The sequence below is a fragment of the Mustela nigripes genome, chromosome 13 (genome assembly GCF_022355385.1).
Source record: "Mustela nigripes isolate SB6536 chromosome 13, MUSNIG.SB6536, whole genome shotgun sequence".
In the NCBI taxonomy this organism is placed as follows: Eukaryota; Metazoa; Chordata; class Mammalia; order Carnivora; family Mustelidae; genus Mustela; species Mustela nigripes.
The window spans coordinates 119780430-119793206 of record NC_081569.1 but is presented as its reverse complement, the minus strand read 5'-3'; positions in this window follow the sequence as shown (position 1 = coordinate 119793206).

Sequence of the window (12777 nt, the reverse complement as noted above, 5' to 3'; positions counted from 1 at the left end):
CAGCCCTCAGTGTCCTCTGAAATCCACCCCTGAACTCAGTACCTCAAGCTGAAGTACAACCAGGGATCATTTCCATGAGGCTGATGACTCAGCTCTCGCTATGGATTTGATGTCAGCAGGTATTTTTGAGTTACAAATGACACCTAAAGTTACTATTTATGCCTTATCGATAGCAGTGCACAAACAACCAAGATGAAAAGGAAAATCCTACAAATAGATTTACAGAAGTGAAAAATCCTCAAGTATAAGTGGGAAATGTCCAAGCCAGCAATTATAAAGGACATCAGTAATTACGAAGATATGGAGTCAATAATTAATTAGGCTATGAAATGATCAGGATCCAGGTCAATTTCAGTCCATGACCCCAAATTTTTCAAGATAATTTCTCATGTAAAATAGGACCTTTTTTTTTTGTTTGTTTCCCCCCTTTTTCTCCGCATGACCCCACGGAACTGGTGAAAATTTTTTTAAAGGCCTTTCCACTGTTAATGGCTGCTTTGTTTTGTTTTAGCTTGGCACAGTGTATTAGCCATTATGTGATGAGTTTTTATTATTACAGTTTCTAAAGTATGAGAGGAAATGAGGTAAATGATTAATGGCCGAGTAACTTAAAGCAAGATGGCATTATAGAAGCCGTTGAAAAATAGATGGAAAATGCAGTCTCCCCAGTGGAATTTGATCCAGCTCCAAGGGTAACAGTCTTATCAAAGGTGCCACAGGGTTTTATTCATGATCTCAAGAAGTGGGGCTCTTGGCATTCAATCTTAGTGACTGCGTTCTACCTTGCAGCCACAGGAAGCTTTTCTCGGCCCGGCGTGTGATCCATCCTGTCTCAGAGGGAAGCCCTCTTTGCTCCATCATTTTTATACATCAACTGCTCTTTATTTTGACTTTCCAAAGTTGGAGCTCAGTTTGCTTCTACTTTGGAGATCTTCTTAGAGACCAGCTATACACATTCAAATGAGAACGGTTTTGTTTTGGTTTTTAAGGCTGTGACATAGAGTTTGGGGTTGGTTCTAGGACCAGAAGATTTCAATTTTCGTTCTATTCTGGGAAGAGTTACAGCATAAGCAGAAGTGATTTCTCCATTTAAAATGCAAGCCACCCTGCCCTCAGAAGGTTATTGTGTTGCTATGAAGATCAGTTGGTGCAGGTGTATGAGTGGTTCCAGATGACAGAGAGGTCACACAATCAACTCATAAAGCCCCACATTCTTAAATATATGAAACTTAAAAATATGAAACACTTGCATGATTTTGCTTTCAAGAGCACAAGTAAATACTGTCTTCTAGAACATGTGGCGATCTGACCCACAACAGCTCACACATTATATGGATTCCTTATTTATTTGTTTATTCATTTATTTATTTTTTCCAGGGCTCTCTGGTCCTCTTCTGGTCATATAACAATAATGAATACCATCACTTTTAACTAATGGGATTTGTAGTAATTAGGGGGGAAATTGCTCCATGTTCTAGATGCACACACAATTCTTTCAAACCTCATTGGAGCAATGTGAGGTAGATTTTATTATGATGATCATTTTTACAAATCCCAAAACTGAAATCCCTATTGAGAGCCTCATCCAAGCTCTTCACCTGGGGCTTGAATCCCACATTTTGTTTGATGCTCTATTGCTTTTAGAAAAAGATTTTGGGGGTCCTCACTAGAAATCTATTTCTGAAAGCCTCAAGAGCTCCTTCAGCTTAGAATTCCCAAAACAGCTCAAAGAATTTTCAAGAACTGAGCTACCGATTCTCTTACCCCAGCTGCCACCGACATGCTCCCTCACAGAGAAAGAACTAAAGATAGAATAGTGTTTTCCTGCCCTGCCCTTCCTGCCCGTCTCCACTCCAGCCTTCTTCATCCACGCTGATCCCCAAGCAGCAAAATAAATGGGATCAAGCTGGATGTCCTTTCCTGGGAGAAATTCTTCAGGCTAGAGACAAAGGTAAGATAGATTAACCGTGTGCTATAGAGGCAAATTCAACAGAGACAGAGATTAAATAAAAGTCTAACAAGGAAATAGCCACCATGTTTGCCAAGCAACAAACACAGGTGAAAAAGGAGACACACCAAGATCCAAGCATCTCCAGAAGTAAACCAGAATGTTCAAACCATCTCTATGATGAGATTACATTTTTTTATTAGCTTTTCTCATTCTTACATACTTTTAAAGAAAAGCTTGACAGCACTGAGTCTGTTTTTATGGTACAAAAAGCCAGTGTAGGTTCTCTTCAGAGTCTGAACTCTTGTCAGTTCATAGGCAGTTTATTCAATATCGCCTTTTAGTCTTACTTCATGGTATGTTGCCTGAACTTCTCATGAGGGAAAACTCTAGCTCCAAATCAGATGCCCTCTAGAGAAAGGCTGACTGGACTTTGTTGTGTGCGTGCACCAAATGACTTATCTTTTCAATAAAACCCTTGGTGGGGCTTGGTAGTTAAGCATTACCTTCTCTCGGAAGAGCCCAAGGGGCTGCAGAGATCACTTTCAGAAGGAGCCATCGAGAATTGCAGTACTGTGCAGCAAGGAAGCAGGACCCAGAGGGTCGGGGAAGAAGGCTTACAAGAGACTGGGGAGTGGAGAGGGAGACCAGCAGACACTGTCACTCCCTATCCCTTAAGGACAGACTGTCTGGACGTCGACAAAGAGGAAATTCAACCCAGGAGGGAGGACCCATAACTGTCGTAACTTACTGCTTCCTGCGTGTTTATAGAACTGTGTTATTGTACAGGTTGTTAAATTGATACCTTAATTACATGCATTGTGGCCAAGTTATGGCTGTCATGAGAGGCATAAATCTGGTCTTTTTTGACATGCTTTCAACCAGAGTGTTTTGTTGGGGCAGTCTCAAATACAATTTTGATGTTAAAAAGAAGATATGTGCTTCAAAAATTTATTTCGCCAGTAAATAAGTACAACTATTCTCTACCTGGCTGCTGTTGGATGTGGTTTGTAAAAATGGGTGAAGTATACTCTGATGTCAGATTCTGAAGGAAAAATGGCATATGGCAGAATTTTTAGATGAAGCTCTCTTTTGGCTAATTTAATAGCCAGCTTATATTTATAGACAATATAATAAAGATAGATTAAATTAGGACTTCTGAAAAAAAAATTATAAAAATAAAGGCTTTGGGGATTGAAGATATCTGCATATACCCTACTGGTTCTGTTTAGACCACAGCAGAGAAAGAAAATCCTTTCTTTTTTCTTTTTTTAAAGATTTTATTTGTTTATTTGACAGACAGAAATCACAAGTAGGTAGAGAGGCAGGCAGACAGAGGGAAAGCAGGCTCCCTGCTCAGCAGAAATCCCAGGACCCCTGGATCATGACCCGAGCTAAAGGCAGAGGCTTTAATCCACTAAGCCACCCTGGCACCCTGGAAAATCCTTTCTTACACAAAGAAGATACATGTACCTTCTCCAACTTCATAACAGAATGCCAGTCTTATCTTGATTACCACCCAGCACCTATGAGTAAGAACAGAATATTAATGTTTTTGAAAAAGAAAATTTCTAAAAGACATACTATCTACTCAGAACTTTATATCTAAATAAATAAATATCAAGAACAGTGAAGACTGAAATTTTACCTGATTTTCAAGGTAACATGTTAATTCATCACAGTTACATGGATGTTGGCATAAGGCATGACATTCCAGAGTCAGAGACAAAGGACTTGTTTACCTAAAGCCATAGCAGTAGCTAGAGTATCCATATTTCCTTTCCCTGGTTCCCTGAACCCCAATTCCACAGAGGATGGAGAAGAGTGACAGGTGGCCTTTGCAGTGGGTTGCATTACCAGAGAAGAACCCAGTGCTTAGGGAATCTGATCTTTTTTTTTTTTTCTCCCTAAGATTTTGTTTATTTATCTATTTAAGAGAGGGAGAGCATGAGCGGCGGGGAGGGGCAGAAGGAGAGGAGGAAGCAGACTCTCCACTGAGCAAGGAGACTGACCTGGGGCTTGATCCCATAACCCTGAGATCTTGACCTGATAGATACCTAACCAGCTGAGCCACCCGGGTACCCTAGGGAATTTGATCTTTTATAATGACCATGAACATGACTTCTCTTTGTTCTGAAGGGAGACACTATCTCGCTTTTTCCAGTACTTTCTACTATATACATACACTTCCTTGAGCAAATTGCCAGAACAAAGGCTGTCAGTGTCTCTGTTCAAAAGATGTGCTAAAATGGTGAGTATCCATTGATAATTATTTCTCAATAATAAACAAGTAAGTAAATAAATAATTAGGTACATACATATATAATACATTTAATTTTACTGTTTTGTCAACTTGTAATAATGGAAAACTGTATCAGTAGTTCCACCACAGTAGCCTGTGGGTCATCTTTCTGAAATATATTTAGCAAGATATATTATAATGCTATTTATTTTTACTGATGTTTGATTCAAGACTTAATCATGTAAAAATCACTTTTGCTTCCTCTGTAAAGCCACTTTGATGTTAATTTTCTGCTGTAATGGCTCTTGTAAAAATACCACTTATTCAATTTTTTTTTTTAAAATATGGCATCAAGGAAAATCCTCTTTCTTGGATAACTCTAATGCTTTCTTTATCAAAGGTTATTTCTGAGGATACCCCTTATACTTCTTTTACTATAAAGTATATCCCCTTATCTGGCACGATCTCATGTGGGATATTATCACAATGGACTTCAAGTAATTTGTGAATAGGGAGTGATCTTGGCTTAGTCCTGGAGGGCAGGAAACATAAACCTGTAAATGCAATATGTATCTATTCATTAAAAATAAGCTCCTACCAAAAAAAAAAAAAAAAAAAAGAATTAACTCATGTCTCTTCCAGGATGGAAGAGGCAGAATGTAGTCAACTTGCCATCAAGTGGTCAACTGGGCTTTTCAAAATGGTGTCATACCAGTGGCTCAACATTGTTAGGGAGTTGCACATTCAGAGCCTGAAACAACTAAATGAGCCTTCTTAAATTGGAATCCCATGCTGTGGGGCTTCCATCTCTTCTACCTTGGAGAAATATGTTTATGTGCTCATTGTGTCAGATCTATAAAGGCTGATGACAGAGTCTGGTTGACATCAGTTGGCCAGTTACATACTATACTTGGTTGTTTCAGTGTTGTTTCCATAGTTTATGCTCTCTAGTAAGCATTAATATGTGATAAAACGATCTGGACAGTAGCAGTCCATTCCCATTTGTCTACCTATATGTCTGAATTCCAGAACCTCTTGACCCCAGTCTTCCAAATTCTGCCTATATATGGAAGCTATTTTTCCACCAATACTCCTTCCAACATCATGTGGTCTGCCAGATTGTATGATCTGAGTGGCAGTATACCCTACACTGCAGTAGCTCTATCCTATTCTGGGCCCAGGCAGAGTTGCATAGGTAGATGTGCTAGACCACTATCCTTGGTGTAGCATATACTACCCCCAAAATTCCCAGAAGTTTTGTTTCCTTCTTCATTGTAGGATGTACAAAATGCAGAGGTAGGCTTTTTGTTTTGTTTGTTTCTGTTTTTGTTTTTAATTTGGAAGCACTGTCTTAGCATGCCTCTGACCACTGAGCACCCAACGTCTTTTACTAATGTGGCATTCCTCTGGATCTTCTTCCTAAGGAGCCTAGAAAATCAAAATCTTTGGGTGTATCCATGCAAATGTCAGAGTACCAGGTTTTTTGGCTTTGGTTTTCAAACAGGCCCCTGATCTTGACATACCATATAGGTCTCATCTGGGCATTTAACTCTGAAGTTCAGCCACTTGGATGAATAAATAGGCTTGTTCTTTGATTTCTCTACGTTCCTGTTAGAGGAAATGAGGACTTTGTTCTATGCATCCAAAGAAGCCCTCTGTTTTGCACCTGACTTTCAAATCTGCGTTATTCCCTCAGAAATTTGTTTATCTTTATGTAGAACAGTAATGATTCTTAGCAATAACCATCTAATGTCTTATTCTTATAGCTACCTTTTTTCTTCATGCCTCTCATTGCCTGTATTTCATATCCAGCAACACATTCTCTTCCACCAGATATCCTGTTCACTTACCAAAGATCAACATTTTATCAACTGGAAGGCCATCTTCTGCAGAGAGTGTGTTTCCCTCACCAGTGATGATGGGTTTCCCTTTGCCAACTGAGCTGTGAATGACTGGGGTCAAATCCCCATTTGTCTCTTACTAACTTGGAGACCCTCATAACCTATGCTTTAAAGGGTGAGTCCTCAGATGATGAGAGGGAGTCTCAGGGGTAAGATACTGATTATGGATGAACACTTGAGAGAGAAATAGGCTTAAAGAAGGATGGGACAGAGGAAAAAAGTTCAACTCCAATACAGGCCTGCCAAAGCCTAGAGAAACCTCAGCCAGCCTAGTAGCCAGCTCTAGAAAATACTTTATAATTCTGCCTGGCTCCACCATGGACTGTCACTGTTCCAGAAGGATGTGAGCTTAAGCAAGGAAGCTCCCAGAAGCTGAGGCAGATCCTGAAGCCTCTGAGAGCTGGAAGATATTATGATCACACACTCTACAGCTAGGGAGCAAGTCCTTCCTTGAAAGGGACACTGGGAGGACATCTCTGCACCTGACACAGGTGCATCTCACACACACACACACACACACACACACACACACACACACAGTAAACCTCAGGTACTGACAACTTAATTCATAATGAGCTCCAGTGTTTGACTTACCCTCGCAGTCTCCCTTTGAGCTCTAGTACATTGACTTTCAAAGTTTGAGGTTTTAAATGACTGTCATTCACTACCTGTTAGACTGAGGAAGAATCAGCAAAGTGATTAGGCTTTTGGCTGGAGACATGAATAAAGTTGTCCATGTGGATCGATGTCACCCTGCCACTATTAGCCAACATGACAGTGATAGCTAACGGCCTCCAGGGCGTCTGCTCAATTGTTGCTATTACCATAGGAACAAACCCAGCCAGCACACTTCTCATGCCCTCCCCCACCACGCACAAAATACCCCCTGATTTTTATTATAATACACAGATTGCTTCTATGTTCTGTTAGCAAGCAGCTTACAGCTGTAGAAATTCATAAGAGGTATTTCACGGTTCCATCAAAATTCAGAATCACATATATTGATGCCTCTGAGCCCCAAAAAATAATTTTAGGTACTGGAAAGAAACGGGATGAGTAACAGGGTAATTTTACTCTTCACTGCATGAAGCTAAGAGGGTTAGGACTCAGATAAAAATAAGGATTGTGTTACTTTTTTCTTAGATCTACTGAAAATAGTTATAATATTATGCTACAATGTCTTAAATGCATTCTGCCAGGCGCTTAATATACTTTTTCGATTTTGATTTTAAAAATAATTCTATGAAGTGTATATGGACACTGAGGCCTGGACCCTGATGAGGGAGCTGCCTGGGGTCCCAGGAGAAGCACATACTGTTAGAGCTAACCATTCTGCCAGACAGGGAGCCAGATAAAACTTTTGCATTTAAGTGCAAAATGAAGCACATTAAGATGAAATAGTATGTTCACATTCGTTTTAAAATGTTAATCCTTACAATGATCCTTTACTTAAAGGTGGGGGGAAGCATTTTGTCCCCTTCTTATAGATGAGGAATTTAAAGTTCACAGGATCAAAATGATTCACAGAAGATAATGTGGTTAGTCATCTGAAGATATGGAAATTGAATCCAAATGTGTGCGTTGCTTTCTTTTTCTTTCTTTTTTTCTTTCCTCCAAAAAGGCAGTCACAAATGATGCATAGGAAAATATTATATGTAAGCTTTTAATAAAAACAGTAAGTCCAAATTGCACACTGTCAAACTCTACAAACAATCTTCCACAAATAATGAACTTTGTTTGAGGAAATTAAAACATGGTTTACTGGAAAGGGCATTCAGCTGAGCACTAATGCCTGAAATTCAGGCACAGTTTCTCTCCCAGATTCCACGATAGCTGAACTGCTTCACCATTGCTGCAAACCTCAGAAATGGCTTACAGAGCATCCCTCCCTGGGCATCGGTGCTCAGCTCCACACTCCACACACACCGTCACATACTCCCCATTATCGCACTGGGAGGTGGTACTATCAGCCCGTTTTCTAGATAATAAAATAGAATCTTAGAGAAGTTAGTTGCTCAAAGCCAAAGAAGGGTGCTAATCATTAAAAAGTACATGTTTTGAAATTGTAGCTATCAGGGCACCTGGGTGTCTCAGTGGGTTAAAGCCTCTGCCTTTGGCTCAGGTCATGATGCCAGGATCTAGGATCGAGACCCGCGTTGGGCTCTCTGCTGAGCAGGGAGCCTGCTTCCCTTTTTTTCTTTCTGCCTGCCTCTCTGCCTACTTGTGATCTCTGTCAAATAAATAATTAAAATCTTAAAAAAATGAAAGAAAGAAAGAAAAGAAGAAAGAAAGAAAGTAAGAGAGAAAATGTAGCTATAGATTTGCATACTACCTCAGCCATTCATCGGCTTTGCAAACTTGGAAAAGTTATTGTTCTAGCCTCAGTTTTAAATGATAGAAATTAGACCAGACAGTACCTAAGGATCTATCCAACTGAGCATCTCTGTTTTCAGGTTTGTTTGTTTTTAATTTGTTTGTTTGTTTGTTTGTTTTAATTTAGTTGAGCCCTCTGTCCTGCCAGACTCCAGTGGAAACTCTTGCAATTTAATCTCAACTCACAGTTTAAGAGGATTGCTTTAAATATTCAGCTCAATGCTGGCAAATTCTATGTTCCATAAAGGAAACCCTTACTCTTAGAGGCATCCATAATGAGCCTGATCCAACTGGAATTAGCCTGAGTATCCAGGAGTAAAAGGTGGTAGTAGATGTGGTAAGGTTTTCTGAGTAGAGGGAGTGAAAGTGAGTGTTACTAACTTTCACAAATATTTGCCATTCTCTCCCAAACTCTTACCTGCCACCTGCATCTATTCTTATATCTCTGTGAGCCCAATATTCTCTCCACTTCAGCATCCATTTTATTGGCTTTAAGCTTCATTTTCCATTAAATGGTTTATAGGAAGCCCTGAAAGGGGCTTAGAAACCAAAAAAAAAAAAAAAAAAAAAAAAAATTGAGATCAATGATCACTGTGTAAATTATTTCCTTTCTGTGGTTGATAAGACTCATAAATCATTTAGAAATTATGAGGCTTAAATAGTCATTCAACTTTTGGTTATTAACACATAGCACCTTGAGTTCAGCAAACCTTCCTGAAATAGATTTTGAGATATTGTAATCTCTCAAATGAGAAGTAATACATACATATTTCAGAAATAAACTAAAAAGTAAGAACATCTTTCAAGAGTATATTACATTTCTCTAAAGCAATCTCCAAAGCAAATTCTTGGTATACTAAGAGGGGGTTTCATGTCAGAGTTAGGCTCAAATCTCGGCTCTAATGCTCACTGATGTGTGACCTTGGGTGAGTTCCTCAAACTCTCTGACCCTCTGCAATGACATAAGAATAATAATATTTACATTAAAAGGTTTTCATGAGTATTAAATGGGATAACATTTATAAAGTGTCTCATACAGAATATGACAAAATGAGGCCTCAAATAATTGCTGATTTCCTTCATTAAAGAGACAAGTAAAATCTAATTTCTGGTCCCTCATGCCCTAGTGAATGAGAACCGAAGGGTAATATTTATGTTGGAGAGGATAATGCTCCTGGATGACCTTGAGGAAAAAGGGAGCTTTGCTTCCCTTCCATTTAGAATTGCTGTGCCAGGAATTACTGGACAGATTCATTTGAAATAAGAACTTTCATACCTGAGCCACTGCCCAGAAATTATGGCACCACTTCTGGGAAGTTTTGAAATCACTTTGAACTTACTTTGTGGAGTTGCTTTGCATTCCATACTGCTGGGCCCTTGTGCACATCCATGACTTGGCTGGAGCTGATGCTGGCTGTGCCAGCATATTTTCAACCTGATCAAGGCATAGAGCTCTGAAAATTTCATGAGATTCTGTTTTTGTGAGATTTCCAGATTTATACCAAGCTTTACAGATCCCAAAGGGATGCATAATTCAGAAAAGAGAGAGAGAGAAAGTCTACCCCTCTAAGATACAACAGTTGACATGCTGATAATTCAGGGTGAATTAGGGTTGGTTGGGAGTGTGACTTCTTATTTCAGTTAGTAGAAAAAAAAAAACTATATTCTTTTGCAGGATTGCCTTTCAAATTTAACAATAATAGAAATTTTCTAGAAAGTAGAAGAGAATAATACCTGGCAACATTAATAAAAATTTAGAATCACGTCCTTGACTGAATTGAACTAGGTATGTGTTTTCCTGGATTAACCATAAATTTACTTTCCTTCATGCCTTTTGAATGGAGTATTATCTAAGGAATATACACTCAGTAGTTTCTTAGCAATTATCAGATACTGTTAAATGAGACCCTATTCCTTATTTTCTTTAATTGCCTATTGTTTTAATGCAGTGTGTACAACATATTCAACCATTAGCAATACAGTTTACTATTTCCTTTAATCAGTCACTTCTGGAAAAATCTTGTCTATTCAACTACATTGATTAGGTAACAGCTAATCTATTTTGTCTTTTTAATCAGACATAAAAGCATCCGTCAGAGTTTCTGTGCAGCATGAGGCATCCAACGTGGCACATTGATCTGATCCAATTCCAGGCAAAAGGAAAGAAACATAATGCTTTACTTAACCTAGAGCACGATATTGTGGGAAAATGTTCAGTTTCTGTCATATTTCTGAACATATTAAAAGCAAAAACTCCACTTGACTCTATAATGAGGGTTTCTGGGTTGAGAGTCATCATTTTATTTATCCATTCATCCGTTCATACACTTGACCAACAATTTTTAAGTATGTATCACATACTGGGTGTCAGGTGGAGATACAGATCCTTTGTTTGATATCTGTGTCAACATACATTCAGATAGAATTATTGAAGGACAGATTTTAATATAAATACTCAAAGAAATAGGCTCAATTCTTATTGAAGTAAAGTATTCTTCTTTGATATATATCTAGGCAAAAGTAAAGAAATATGATGAGATAAATATATACATATTAAAATATATATATATATATATATAATTTTTGCCACTGATTTTTCCAAGCCTCATATCCCTACTTTATGCAAAAAGAACAAAAAATTCATTCAACCATTTTTGTTTTTTGTTTTTCTTTCCCAAAACAAAATTTGAAACTATCTATATTTGGGCAAGGAAGACTGGTGTGGGTTAGGTTCATCTCACATGAAACCAAAACACGCATATAACCACATGATATAAGAGATACCTCTGCTGTCACACTTGTGTTTCCCATGGTCTCTTTATTCAGTTTTCATGGTCAATATGTTGTCCTCTAAAAATTCTTCCCATTAGATTAAACAACAAAGCGGATATAAAGTGTCCACAATATGTCTAGAAAGTTAAAATGCGAAGTGGATGTTTGTCTAGTGGGTGGTAATAAGATGGCAGTCCTCTTCTCTTGGCACTGGGTAGTTGATTACCTCTAGCCTTGAAGATCCAGAATATAAGACCTTCACTTCCACAATTAATAGAATGATCTAGGGAAAGGAGGCCAAACTTTGGAACCATTTGACTGGGATTTGAATCCCAACTTCATCAGTTATTAGCTTCACGACTTTGGGCAAAGTCACTTAATCTCTTTAAGCCTCAAATTTCTTATCTGTAAAATGGGGTGGATACCAAGATCTGTCCTATCAGAGTTTTAGATTCAGAACATCAAGGTGAGTAACATCTGGTGTCATACAGGTAAATTCTAGAGTTTACCACAATATAATTTTATGGCGCACTCCTGACAAAAACCAAAGTGGTCTACAGAAGGGAGGTTTTTTCTGAAGTGACATTGTCGGCCCTTGGAACCATGGAGTGTTTTGACAGATTTTATGCATTTGGCTAGCCAGAAAGTGAAAAGAGAGAATAAGAAAAAAAAAAAAATCTCATGGGAAGTTTGGGCTCAGGCCAAGAAGTAGTACTATATAACCACTTTGCTCTCTTCCTGTTGTCTGGAGCTAACCCTACAGACATACCAAGATTCAGTTTTCTTTGAAATGTAGTCTTTCACGATGCCCATCAGAAAGTGGAAAAAAAAACAAAGAGTGTGAATAGATAGCATCAAATGAACCACAAAAGTCTCCTGAAAGGATAAAACAACTAAATAAGAGTGTAATAGAATGATCTAGGGAAAGGAGGCCAAACTTTGGAACCATTTGACTGGGATTTGAATCCCAACTTCATCAGTTATTAGCTTCACGACTTTGGGCAAAGTCACTTAATCTCTTTAAGCCTCAAATTTCTTATCTGTAAAATGGGGTGGATACCAAGATCTGTCCTATCAGAGTTTTAGATTCAGAACATCAAGGTGAGTAACATCTGGTGTCATACAGGTAAATTCTAGAGTTTACCACAATATAATTTTATGGCGCACTCCTGACAAAAACCAAAGTGGTCTACAGAAGGGAGGTTTTTTCTGAAGTGACATTGTCGGCCCTTGGAACCATGGAGTGTTTTGACAGATTTTATGCATTTGGCTAGCCAGAAAGTGAAAAGAGAGAATAAGAAAAAAAAAAAAATCTCATGGGAAGTTTGGGCTCAGGCCAAGAAGTAGTACTATATAACCACTTTGCTCTCTTCCTGTTGTCTGGAGCTAACCCTACAGACATACCAAGATTCAGTTTTCTTTGAAATGTAGTCTTTCACGATGCCCATCAGAAAGTGGAAAAAAAAACAAAGAGTGTGAATAGATAGCATCAAATGAACCACAAAAGTCTCCTGAAAGGATAAAACAACTAAATAAGAGTG